Source organism: Elaeis guineensis, chromosome 9 (genome assembly GCF_000442705.2).
Source record: "Elaeis guineensis isolate ETL-2024a chromosome 9, EG11, whole genome shotgun sequence".
NCBI lineage: Eukaryota > Viridiplantae > Streptophyta > Magnoliopsida > Arecales > Arecaceae > Elaeis > Elaeis guineensis.
Window position 1 is genome coordinate 71,784,593 of NC_026001.2, and position 13,458 is coordinate 71,798,050.

Sequence of the window (13,458 nt, forward strand, 5' to 3'; positions counted from 1 at the left end):
GGAATCCCTCAACACTTGAAGCATTTCCTTTGGCTGAGCTTCTTCAAACTTTCGACTGAACTCATCATTCATAGAGGCCGCATGATGCAACAAACCATGGTGTGATCATTGAGCCACTTCAAATAAGTGTCTCGGATCGCTCCTCAGGCATTAGGAGTAGGCTCTTCAGGTGCCGGATCCGTTATCACATAAAGGATCCACTCGTGCTCCAGGATAATCTTCAATTTTTGATATCAATTATCAAAATTTGATCCGATAAGCTTCTCACCATTCAACAGTGATCAGAGTGACAAATTTGAGGCCATATCTGCACACATAAAGAAAAAATAAAGCCTAATTAGTATATGAATTTATTAATCCTAAAGATTTGGATTTTAGTCTAAAGATCCTCCCACTATTTTATATGAATTGGTAGTCTCTACCTCTAATTCGAAAAATTATCTTAATTTTTTAGCAGGTATTAGAATCCACACAGACTACATATAGGCCCGAGGATGGCTCGATCAACTCATATGCTCCTATGGGTAGGTTTTCAACTAATTATTTCTCCAAACAACTTCTAATATTTAATTTAGCCTCAGATTTTATTTCAGTAGGTGATGGCCCTCCACTGAAAGTTTCGGTTAGGTCAAACCATTAATATGAATCTACTTAGTGATTCTACCTAATGAGTGATTAGGCCTGAGGATGGCTCGATCAACCCAACTATCATCAGATAGTTCATATGATGAATGATAATTCCATAATTTAGAGAGAACATCAGACGGATGGCATCTACAATATCAATCAAAAATAATGGATCCATTATCACTCACCTTAATAGGAGGCTATGATCTAGTTGTCACCATAACCAGCTCATTTTAAGGATCTAATAATTTAAAAAAATTAATTGATTTAGAGAAGAGAGAAGAGAAGAAAAATTCAATCAGTAGACCATAATGCTCCCACTAACTTTACCAAGTCACTGAATCAGATTAGGTCATGCCGATTGAACTGGCACCTAGATCAGTCACATTGATCAACCTTAATGGCATGGGCTAACTCGAATCAGTTAGCGATCTAATCAAAATCTAGTTCACCAAATTGGCCAGGTAAGTGAGATCGGTGGGTGGTGATAAACACTTAATTTAAGTATTTTAAATTAAGAAATTATATTTAATTTATCTTATTTATTAAGAATTTGATGTTTCTTTCGATGTTTTACAGGAAAGGTGATCGCCGATACAAAGAGTCCGATTCATAGATCAAAAAGACTGAAGTTTGAAGAAAATTAGACTTAAAATAAAATTAAAATAAAAGAAAGACACATCTGGTATTATAGAAAATGAAGATACTATGCAAGGAATCTAAAAAGGATATAGAAGTCATTATTAATGAACTTTTGTATCCTTTTGAAATATACAAAAAAAGGTTCACGTGAATAATGCTGGGCGCATGAAGTCTGGCGCGCGTGATGTGAATCCAAAAGAAGAAATTGTGGGACGTGCGCGTGAAGGTTGGCAACACGAGCTCGTGGGCGCGCGTGAACGCGCGGATGCTGGCAGGACGCGGCACGAACGCATGAGGCAGGACGCGGGCAGGCGCGCACCGCAGACACAGTGGCGAGCAAATTAAAGAAAAAATTTTTATTTGGAAATATTTCAAGTGGAAAGATTTGTATTTTTTTTAGTCCCACATCGAAAAACCATGTAAAAGTCCTCCCCCCTAATATCTATAAAAAGGCTTTTGTACTCCCATTAGAGGGGGAGCCCAGAAATTCTTCTAGAGCCTTGCATAGAGGAATAGAAAGGGACTACTTCATGAGCAGCTAGGCTAGCAGTCTCGGGAGTGGAGAAGAAATTTTGTAACGACACAGAGATGGTTTATTGTTCTAAACTTTTCTGTATTTCTTTATATGCAATAAAGATTATGCTTTTTATTTAAATTATCATGAGTTCTTTATTTGCTCCCTATCATATGCTTTTATTTATGCTTTCTTGTTAGATTAATATTAGGAACAACTTTTACTTTCCGGAGACGCATCGTGATCTACGGATACGGGGCGTGCCGAGAAAAGAAGAGTTGTGTACCTAGTCTTTCCGGAGATGCGCCGTGATCTACGGGTATGGAGCGTGCCGAGGAAAGACAGATATTTTTCCTAAGATTAATCACATCTATTTAGTTAAAAAAGAGATACAACTCTGCTAGTGCAAATTAATTCAAAACTCCCGAGCTCTTTATTTTTTTAATTACCTCAATTTTACGATAATTTATTTTCTAAATCAAAAACAACGCTTCTTTCTTTTACCTTGCAATTTCAACTTAGCCCAAGGTCCCTGAGGATACGATCTCGACTCATCCTACCTACGTAGTGAGTAGAGTTATTTTTGGTGCTATCAACGACTACGCATCAAATTTTGGCGCCGTTGCCGGAGATCTTGGCACGGTTGAATTAAAAAAAAATTTAAAAAAAAAAAATTTTTTTTAAAAATTTTTTTTTAAAAAAATATATACTTTTCAATTTTTATTTCTCGTTTTAAATTTTTTTTTTTTTTCAGTGCTTTCTAGCTAGATAATCTTATTTGCATAATTACAGAATTACCTTGCATAACTAATTTACTATTTAGAATTTTGCTGCTTAGAATAATTTGCTACTTTTCATAGCCCAGTAATTTATTGCTTTTTAGACTTAATCACTTAAATTTATTTTCTTGCAAAATTGAAAAAAAAAATTAAAAAAAATATACAACAAGATAAAATTATATAAAAAAAAAACCACTGACATTTCATAACACTTAACTAAAATAGCGTAACCTCAAATATAAAAATTTCTAACCTGATTGGACACCTTGTTTCTTTGCATTGCATCTCCATAATTGATCTTAAGGGCAATAACCCATTAACCAGATAAGGTGGGGATTTGATCACCCTTCTTTGGCCCACAAATCACTCCCTTGCATTTGCATAACCTAGACCTTAATTTAAAATCAACTAGACGTCAACCCTAGGAATTTCGAGCTCAATAGGATAAGAAAGCTCTAGAGTTGAACCAAGTGCGGATTGGTTAATTGCTCGGTGTCTAAGGCAAGTGGTTAAAGAAAGTGGTTTTCAATTGGTTCCGTTGACTGACCTGACCAACTTAGTTGGTGTCTAAGGAAAGCAACGAGCAGGGAACCTCCCACATCTTACGCTTACCTGACCGAGTCAGTTAGTCAGTCTTGAGCTTGGAGTGCTCAAAAGCAATCTTGAAAGTTAGGAGCTGTCTAGATCTAAGTTAACCTTAGGATAGAGAGTCTATGATTGTTTAAGTTGATTGCAATTAACATCTAAACATCAATTAATTTCTCTTTTTTCATAGATTTAAGGTTCTTAGGTTCTTCTCTTTAGATTTTCTTCATTCTTTTCTCACTTTATTATAAAAATATATATTATAAAAAAAAAAAAAAAAAATTTGTGTGTGCTCTACAGTATAATTGTAAGGTGTATGCTTGGCCGTAGATCATTACGACCAGAAATCCAACCTTTTGATCCAGAAATAGAAAGAACCTTTAGAGCCTACAGACATAAAAAGATGGACCGAAATCAGGAGAATGATCCACCCAAGCAATTGAAGGAGTACTTTACTCCTTCCACATATACCTACTCTCCTTGTATTCAAGTACCCCCAGTGGAGGCCACTCAATATGAAATTAAGTCCAGTATCATCCAAATGTTACCTTCATTTTATGGACTTAGTAATGAAGACCCTTATAAACATCTTGAGGAATTTCTTGAAATATGCTCAACTGTCAAAATTCACAACTTCTCCGATGATGCTCTTAGGTTGAAATTATTCCCTTTTTCACTTAAGGACAAAGCCAAATACTGGCTACATACTTTGATTCCATGACTATATCAACCTGGGACCAGCTGCAAGGAGAGTTTCTCAAGAAATATTTTCCCATAGGAAAAACTAATCAAATAAGGAAAGCCATAACTAGTTTTTCCCAATTAGATGGAGAAATGTTTCATGAAACATGGGAGAGATTAAAAGACCTTATTAGAAAATGCCCCCACCATGCTGTACCCAAGTGGCAGTTAATCCAATGTTTTTATGATGGGCTCTTTGAAAGACATCGACAAATGGTCGATGCATCATGCGGTGGGACATTCATGCTGAAAAGTGAGGATGAGGCATGGCAACTGTTTGAAATTCTAAGTGAAAATTCATTACATCATATGTCTGCCTCTATTAGAGATAAACCCATGTTAAACCCAAAAAGAGGTGGAATATATGAAGTAGGAAATGCCATAGATATCCATCAAAAGGTAGATGAACTGTCCCAAAAATTAGATCGTCTTCTAAACACTGGACAATCCCCGATTCCACCTAATCCAATCCAAGAAGTTTGTGCATTGTGTGCAAGTCCGAACCATTTTGTTAGTGAATGCCCAGCCGCACCTCAATTTCCTGAGTTTGTGCATGAGCAAGTTCAGCAAGCTCAAGTCCAACAAGCTCGCAGACCAGGAAACGATCCATATTCGAACACTTATAACCCCGGCTGGAGAAATCATCCAAATTTTTCCTGGAGACCACAACCAGTGGTTGGTCCTGCCACATCTCGACCTCAATATCAAGATCCAACATATAGGCATGGACCATACCAGCAATTTCAAAATGTTCCTCAACCGTCTACTACTGGTCACAGTTCAGCTTTTGAGGAAAAAGTCCTGAAAGCACTAGAAAGATTAGAAGTCAACACTCAGACCCTTAACTCCCACACACAATCCATTGCTAAGCTAGAGACCCAAATAGGTCAACTAGCAACTGCATTCAGTAGGAGGGAAGGAGGAAAATTACCTAGCCAACCAGAGAGCAACCCAAGAGGGCAATTTGTGATTGAGAGTTCTAATACCCCAGAAGCTTTTTCTGAACATGCCAAATCAATCATGACTCTGAGAAGTGGGAAGGTCATTGAACACACTAGCAAAACCAAAGAGACTGACCCTAAATCTCTAACCGAATCCAAATCACCCAAGAACAAGGAGGACCTGAAAATAGAGAAGGAACCAACTGCACCGGAATCATCTTACTTGCCTAAAGCCCCATTTTCGGATGCCCTGGAAGCCCCTATTCCTGCAGATAAGAAGGGAGGAAAACTCGATGAGATGTTGGAATTATTTAAGCAAGTCCAAATTAATCTTCCCCTTCTAGATGCAATCAAACAGGTCCCTGCTTATGCCAAATTTTTGAAGGATTTGTGTACCCAAAAACGTAAATCTAGATCACAAATCCCAAAGAATGTACGTCTCACTGAACAGGCTAGTTCTGTCTTTCAGCATGCCACTCCTCCAAAGCTTAAGGACCCAGGAGCCCCCATCATTTCCTGTGTTATAGGAGATTATCACATTGAAAAAGCTCTTCTGGATTTAGGGGCAAGTGTGAATCTTTTACCTAGTTCGGTGTATGAACTTTTTGGATTTGGAAAACTGAAACCCACATCAGTCACACTGCAGTTAGCCGACAGATCAATTAAGGAACCACGAGGAATGCTTGAGGATGTCTTGGTCAAGGTAGATGAGTTTTACTTTCCAGTTGATTTTCTGGTTCTCGATATGGAATTAAGTGGCAACCCTAGACAAATTCCCATTATCTTAGGATGACCCTTCCTAGCTACGGCGAATGCATGCATCAATTGTAGGACAGGAGTCATGGATGTATCGTTTGGGAATAAGAAACTAAGACTGAATGTGTTTGGTGCTTCCCAAGGACCATCAGTGGATAGTTGCTTCGAAGTAGATACACTAGAAGATATTATAGAAGATGCAACACCCATAATTCTAGCACCAGACCCCTCAGATACTTGCTTGGCTCACTCTGGAGTGTGTGACTTTGAGGAATATAGGAAAGAAGTTAACATCTTGTTAGATACACCACATGATAAAACCACTCCTCCATGGACAATCAAGTATGAGTCATTGCCCACATTAGCCAGTACACCAATAGTCCCATCTTTAGAATCACCACCTACGTTAGAATTGAAACCTCTTCCTGCCACGCTTAAGTATGTATTTCTAGGACTCAATGACACCCTCCCAGCAATCATTGCATCAGACTTGACCCCTAATCAGGAAGCACAATTGGTTGGTATTCTGAAGGAACATAAAGAGGCTATCGGTTGGTCCATTGCCGATTTAAAAGGAATTGACCCCTCCATTTGCATGCATCATATTCATTTTGAGGAAAATGCCAAACCCCATCGAGATATGCAGAGGAGATTGAACCCAAACATGCGTGAAGTAGTAAAGAAAGAGGTGGTAAAGTGGTTAGATGCTGGAATCATCTACCCTATATCCGATAGTAAATGGGTCAGTCTCACTCAAGTAGTACCTAAGAAATCTGGTATTACTGTGGTGGAGAACGAAGAAGGTGAACTACTTCCAACTCGCATATCATCTGGATGGCGAGTATGCATAGATTATAGAAAACTGAATGCCGTTACTAGGAAGGATCATTTTCCATTGCCCTTCATCGATCAAATCCTAGAACGGTTAGCAGGACAAAGTTTCTACTATTTTCTTGATGGTTATTCAGGGTACAATCAAGTACCTGTATTTCCAGATGATCAAGAAAAGACGACCTTCACTTGCCCCTATGGCACCTTCGCTTTTCGGCGTATGCCATTTGGGCTTTGCAATGCACCTGCTACATTTCAACGGTGCATACTGGCCATTTTTTCGGATATGGTGGACAAATGTCTTGAAGTTTTTATGGATGATTTTTCTGTGTTTGGAACCACCTTTGAGGATTGTCTCCATAATCTTTCAAAAGTTCTTAAACGGTGTATGGAGACAAATCTTATCCTAAGTTGGAAAAAGAGCCATTTCATGGTGCGGAAAGGAATTGTATTAGGACATATTATTTCTGAAAAAGGGATCGAGGTAGATAAAGCCAAAGTTGAGGTCATTTCAAAACTACCACCCCCTACTTCGGTCCGACAAATACGATCCTTCTTAGGTCATGCCGGATTTTATAGACGCTTCATCAAAGACTTTAGTAAGATTTCAAGACCTTTGTGCAATCTGTTGGCCAAGGATACACCATTTGTCTTTGATGAAGACTGTTTGAAAGCGTTCAACATATTACGAACAGCCCTGACAACAGCACCCATAATAAAACCCCCTGACTGGTCCATTCCATTTGAGATTATGTGTGATGTCTCTGACTTTGCAATAGGTGCCGTCTTAGGCCAAAAAATCAATAAGGAGCCACATGTGATCTATTATGCTAGCAAGACTCTTTCCGATGCCCAATTAAACTACACCACAACAGAAAAAGAGCTACTAGCAGTAGTGTTTGCCCTTGAAAAATTTCGTTCATATCTGTTAGGGTCTAAGGTTCTAGTTTACTCTGATCATGCGGCTCTGAAACATCTCCTCTCAAAGAAAGATACTAAACCGCGTTTAATCAGATGGATCCTTCTTTTACAAGAATTTGATCTGAAAATTCGAGATAAGAAGGGTTCTGAGAATGTGGTAGCTGATCACATCTCCAGGATCTTAGTTGAACACACGATAGGCATAGATGAGGTTAAAGAAAAATTTCCTGACGAACAACTTTTCGCAATCTCTTCTAGCCGTCCTCCATGGTTTGCCCATATTGTCAATTACTTATCAACAGGACAAGTACCTTCTCACTGGACAAAACAAGAAAAGGATCGATTTTTCTCGCAAATTAAACATTATTTCTGGGAAGACCCTGAACTATTCAAATACTGTCCTGACCAAGTTATTCGCCGTTGTGTCCCCGAGAGTGAATTCCAAAGCATTCTCACTTTTTGCCATTCTTCGGCATGTGGGGGACATTTTAGTGGAAGAAAAACTGCAGCAAAAGTACTGCAGAGTGGGTTTTATTGGCCAACGCTTTTCAAGGATGCACATGAATTTGGCCGAAGTTGTCTGCGATGTCAGCAAACAGGAAATTTATCCAAGAAGGATATGATGCCGCTGACCCCCATTTTAGTAGTAAAAATCTTCGATGTTTGGGGGATTGATTTCATGGGATCTTTTCCAGCCTCATTTGGATTTGAATATATTCTAGTTGCAGTGGATTACGTATCAAAATGGGTGGAGGCAATAGCTACACGGACTAATGATAATAAAATTGTAATTAATTTTATCCAACGAAACATCATTAGTCGATTTGGCTTCCCAAGGGTGATCATTAGTGATGGGGGGGCTCATTTTACGAATAAACATTTTGAAGCACTTATGAAAAAATATAATATTTCACACAAAGTGGCCACACCATATCACCCTCAAACTAATAGTCAGGTAGAGGTGTCAAATAGGGAGATTAAACATATCCTAGAAAAGACGGTTAGGCCCGATAGAAAGGATTGGTCTCTTCGCTTAGACGATGCATTATGGGCTTACCGTACTGCTTTTAAAACACCCATAGGAATGTCTCCCTATCGACTTGTATTCGAAAAAGCTTGTCATTTGCCGGTGGAATTGGAACATCATGCATTTTGGGCCATACGGCAATTTAACTTTGATATGAAAAATGCAGGTTCCAATAGGAGACTCCAATTAAATGAACTTGAAGAGCTACGCAATGAAGCATATGAGAGTGTCAAAATTTATAAGGCTCGAACTAAAGCATATCATGATAAATTTATTGCACGAAAAATGTTCGAGCCTAATCAAAAAGTTTGGCTCTTCAATTCTAGGTTGCGTCTGTTTCTTGAAAAACTTCACTCACGTTGGGACAGACCTTTCATTGTAACTCAGGTATTTCCTCATGGAGCTATAGAACTCAAAAATCCTAAACAGGGGAACACTTTTAAAGTGAACGGTCAACGATTGAAACCTTACATAGATGGAATTAATGATGGAGAATTAATTGAATCTGTTGAATTAGTAGATCCAAAACTGCCATAATACTCAATTCAGTCTGGCTGAAGACGTAAAACTTAGCGCTTGTTGGGAGGCAACCCAACGATTTCATTTTTTTTTTTTTTTTTTTTACTTTACCGCAGCTGCAGGAATTTAGAATAAGAGCCTATTAATCAATGAAGCTATCTTCAACTGCCGAAGTAAAATTATCCCAGGTGCACTCTCTCCTTTTATTTTCTTTGCTTTCTTACTCCATTGAGGACAATGTAGATTAAGTTGGGGGGGATTAATCAAATCCTCGAGTATGGTCAGAAATAATTAGTTTTGTGTATTCAAATTTTATTTTGATTAAGAGTCAATTAGGCATCCTAATAAATGAATGATTAACGGTCAAGATAATTTTAGAGATACTGAGGAATAAATTATTAAGAAAACCCAATGAATGGTAGGGTTTGAACTAGACCAAATTTTAGGAGTGATTCTACAACCCTCTTCTTACTGATCTCAATAAAGAATCTGCTTCATGAAAAATTGGGTGGAAAGATCGAGGTATGCAAAACTTCTCCTTAAAAAAAAAAAAAAAAAAAAAAAAAAAAAAAAAAAAAGAGAGAGAAAAACAACATTGGTCTCCTACTGAGTAACCGGGCCCTTTCGCCTAAGTAAGCGTTGTGGTTCGCGTAAAAAGGTAGGCAATGTTATATATATATATATATATATAAAAAAAAAAAAGGGGGACTAAATTGCAAGAAGATAATAAACCTCTTTTCCATTAAGTTAGAGGATTTAAAGAGTAAAGTCGGGAGTTGGTGAAAGAAAAGCTCTGAAATTTTTTTAGTTAAAACTCAGCCACTAATTGGGTCAAATTGATAATCCAATGAAATATCTCTTTAATGGTCTGACCAAGTAACATCTACCTTTTGGGATGCCTAATCTACTTTTTATTCAAAATCAAGTCGGTATACAATGTTGATATATATATTTTACTCGAGGACGAGCAAAATTCAAGTTGGGGGGTGTGATAAACACTTAATTTAAGTATTTTAAATTAAGAAATTATATTTAATTTATCTTATTTATTAAGAATTTGATGTTTCTTTCGATGTTTTACAGGAAAGGTGATCGCCGATACAAAGAGTCCGATTCATAGATCAAAAAGACTCAAGTTTGAAGAAAATTAGACTTAAAATAAAATTAAAATAAAAGAAAGACATATCTGGTATTATAGAAAATGAAGATACTATGCAAGGAATCTAAAAAGGATATAGAAGTCATTATTAATGAACTTTTGTATCCTTTTGGAATATACCAAAAAAGGTTCACGTGAATAATGCTGGGCGCATGAAGTCTGGCGCGCGTGATGTGAATCCAAAAGAAGAAATTGTGGGACGCGCGCGTGAAGGTTGGCAACACGAGCTCGTGGTCGCGCGTGAACGTGCGGATGCTGGCAGGACGCGGCACGGACGCGTGAGGCAGGACGCGGGCAGGCGCGCACCGCAGACACAGTGGCGAGCAAATTAAAGAAAAAATTTTTATTTGGAAATATTTCAAGTGGAAAGATTTGTATTTTTTTTAGTCCCACATCGGAAAACCATGTAAAACTCCTCCCCCCTAATATCTATAAAAAGGCTTTTGTACTCCCATTAGAGGGGGAGCCCAGAAATTCTTCTAGAGCCTTGCATAGAGGAATAGAAAGGGACTACTTCATGAGCAGCTAGGCTAGCAGTCTCGGGAGTGGAGAAGAAATTTTGTAACGACACAGAGATGGTTTATTGTTCTAAACTTTTCTGTATTTCTTTATATGCAATAAAGATTATGCTTTTTATTTAAATTATCATGAGTTCTTTATTTGCTCCCTATCATATGCTTTTATTTATGCTTTCTTGTTAGATTAATATTAGGAACAACTTTTACTTTTCGGAGATGCATCGTGATCTACGGATACGGAGCGTGCCGAGGAAAGAAGAGTTGTGTACCTAGTCTTTCCGGAGACGCGCCGTGATCTATGGGTACGGAGCGTGCCGAGGAAAGACAGATATTTTTTCTAAGATTAATCATATCTATTTAGTTAAAAAAGAGATACAACTCTGCTAGTGCAAATTAATTCAAAACTCCCGAGCTCTTTATTTTTTTAATTACCTCAATTTTACGATAATTTATTTTCTAAATCAAAAACAACGCTTCTTTCTTTTACCTTGCAATTTCAACTTAGCCCAAGGTCCCTGAGGATACGATCTCGACTCATCCTACCTACGTAGTGAGTAGAGTTATTTTTGGTGCTATCAACGACTACGCATCAGGTGGGTCTGCTAAGCTTGCTTTAGACACCATCGAAATGGCCAGGTAAGCCGCTCTTAATTAAAAACCACCGATCGAAATGCCAAACTTACCTTAGACACCAATTGGTTAACTAGTTTTGATTTGACCAACCTAATGATTTGGGTTCAACTATTGAGCCACAATCAAGGTCCATTTGGTCTAATCAAAGACATGGATTTGACCATCTACAACTATTGTACTTGAAAATCTCTGATTAATCTAATTCAATATTTGGTTAGATTTAATAAATTTCTCTACATGGTCAATCAATTCTTTGATCTAACCTTAGGTCTAACCCAATTAAAGAGAATGAAATGATTTGAGCTAATCCATGCCTCATGTTTTATGTAATGTCATTAGATCTAAATCATAATTCTAGATCCAATCAGCTTGATACTTATCTTTCAATTAAGTTTTATATCAACATGGTTAAGATTTTGAAAATAATTTTTCATGTAAACTTTTTACATCAAGTCATAAAATCTTTTAGATCAAATCTAAATTTTTTATGATTTTAGATTATAATAATTTTGACTAAACAAGATTAGATGTAGCTAACTATCTTCGCAACTTGCATCACAAATAACGACACCTAGGATTTCAAGATCTAGGATTTTACAAGAAAATAAGATTTCTCTTTTCACTTTCTTCTTCATGGGATCTCACAGTGGCACCCCTACACACCATGAAGAGCACCCAATTGAATTGATGGGTTTCAGTGGTGCAGTGAAAGGGTTAGGTATTTAAATTTTTTATTCAAAACATCTGATGCACTGGAAATCCCAATGCCCAGAAATCCTTGACTATAATAATCAAAGTATAATAAATATAAATTAGGATAAGAAGAATACCTATAACGCTAATCTTAATTTTTATAAGGCATCTAAGTGTTCGCCCTCCAATGGTGATCCACACAAAAACTGAACCAAGGACAGCTCTCCTTCTTCACCTTGCTTCAAGAGTTCTAGCCACTAGAACTTGACGAGCCTCATACCGGTCAGGTTTCTCCAAGAAACTGACTCCACCCTCTCAAAAACTCCTCTGAACTTCTAATCTTCCTTCTCTAGGATCCTCATAACCCTTGTTAGAACTAGATAAGGCTTCATCTTGAATCCCAAAGCCTTGTCCTAAAACTAAGATAGGTTGTAAGAAAGAAAAGAGAGCAACAGAGATAAAATTGAAAACTCTTTCTGAATTACATCGGACACCCAGTGGCCCAACCAATTTATAGCCACTAGAGAGATGACAAAAAAGAGGGATACACCTCATCCAAGAAGCCTATCTGATCTGATTATCAGAGATAAGAGTTCCTTCAAACAAAAGGACTCTTATCAATGATATGTCGATCAGCACCCTGCTTTGTGCATGCAACCAGAGAAGGGATGTTTTCGCATCCTTTCTCAAATCAAAATAATTCTACAAAATCCACATGGATAGAGAATTTAATCATGATACCAGAACATATAATGAGTGGATAAAAATTCTCATAAATAGGTATGTTCTCACATCCTTTCACACGAAGTCTGATCACCATGCGTGCAGGTGTGAGGAGGAACTTATGGCATCTGTTTGGAATTAAGATAAGTCTGAAAAAATTTTGGAAAAATTATCAAAAATATCTTGTCAAATGTGAAACATTATCACCAAAAATCATTCTATTTTGAAAGCATTTGATAAGGAGAACTCTCCAAATCTTAGAGAGATGCGACGCTTCTGCGCACGCACGCGAGACTTCCTTTTTCCAATTTTTCTCCACCCCAAAAATTTTAGAAAAAATATATCTCATGCTTTGAGATGTGCATCAAAAGATGGAGGGTGATATGAGCTCCCACACGCATCTTAATCCTATGCTAGAAGGACTCTTTTCTTCTGCCCACGCCAACGCTTATATGCAGAACCTGTTTTGTGCCAAGAGTCCATCACAATTTGGACTCTTCATAATTGGCGTTATAATGGGATGTGGCACCCCAATTTGAGAAGCTTCTAGGTGGCATGACCTAACTTAAATATCCACTAAATTAGGCTAGCTAATTAGCAAGGGATGAGACCAAATTAACCTCCAAAGGAGCAAGAGTTCCACACGTGCTAGCATGCTTACTCGAGCCCTGATTGAATCCAAAATTCTATTCAACCTTTTTCAAAAGGGTCCTTAGCTAATTTCTATATGTGTGTGACCTATTAGATTTTACATCTAGCTGACAATAGGTCTGGGTGCAAGTTGATCAAATTTAATAAAATTTTAATTTAATCGATTTAGATCCAATCGAGCTAACCTAAGTTCAACAA

General features: G+C 37.5%; 1 non-coding gene across 1 annotated transcript; it reads right to left on the reverse strand.

Moving 5' to 3' along the window:
* Positions 1–3,936: 3,936 nt before the first annotated feature.
* On the reverse strand, positions 3,937–4,042 carry LOC140851866 (small nucleolar RNA R71). The gene has a single exon (XR_012134623.1). It is a non-coding gene; the product is annotated as a small nucleolar RNA R71 (small nucleolar RNA).
* Between the last annotated feature and the right edge of the window lie 9,416 nt (positions 4,043–13,458).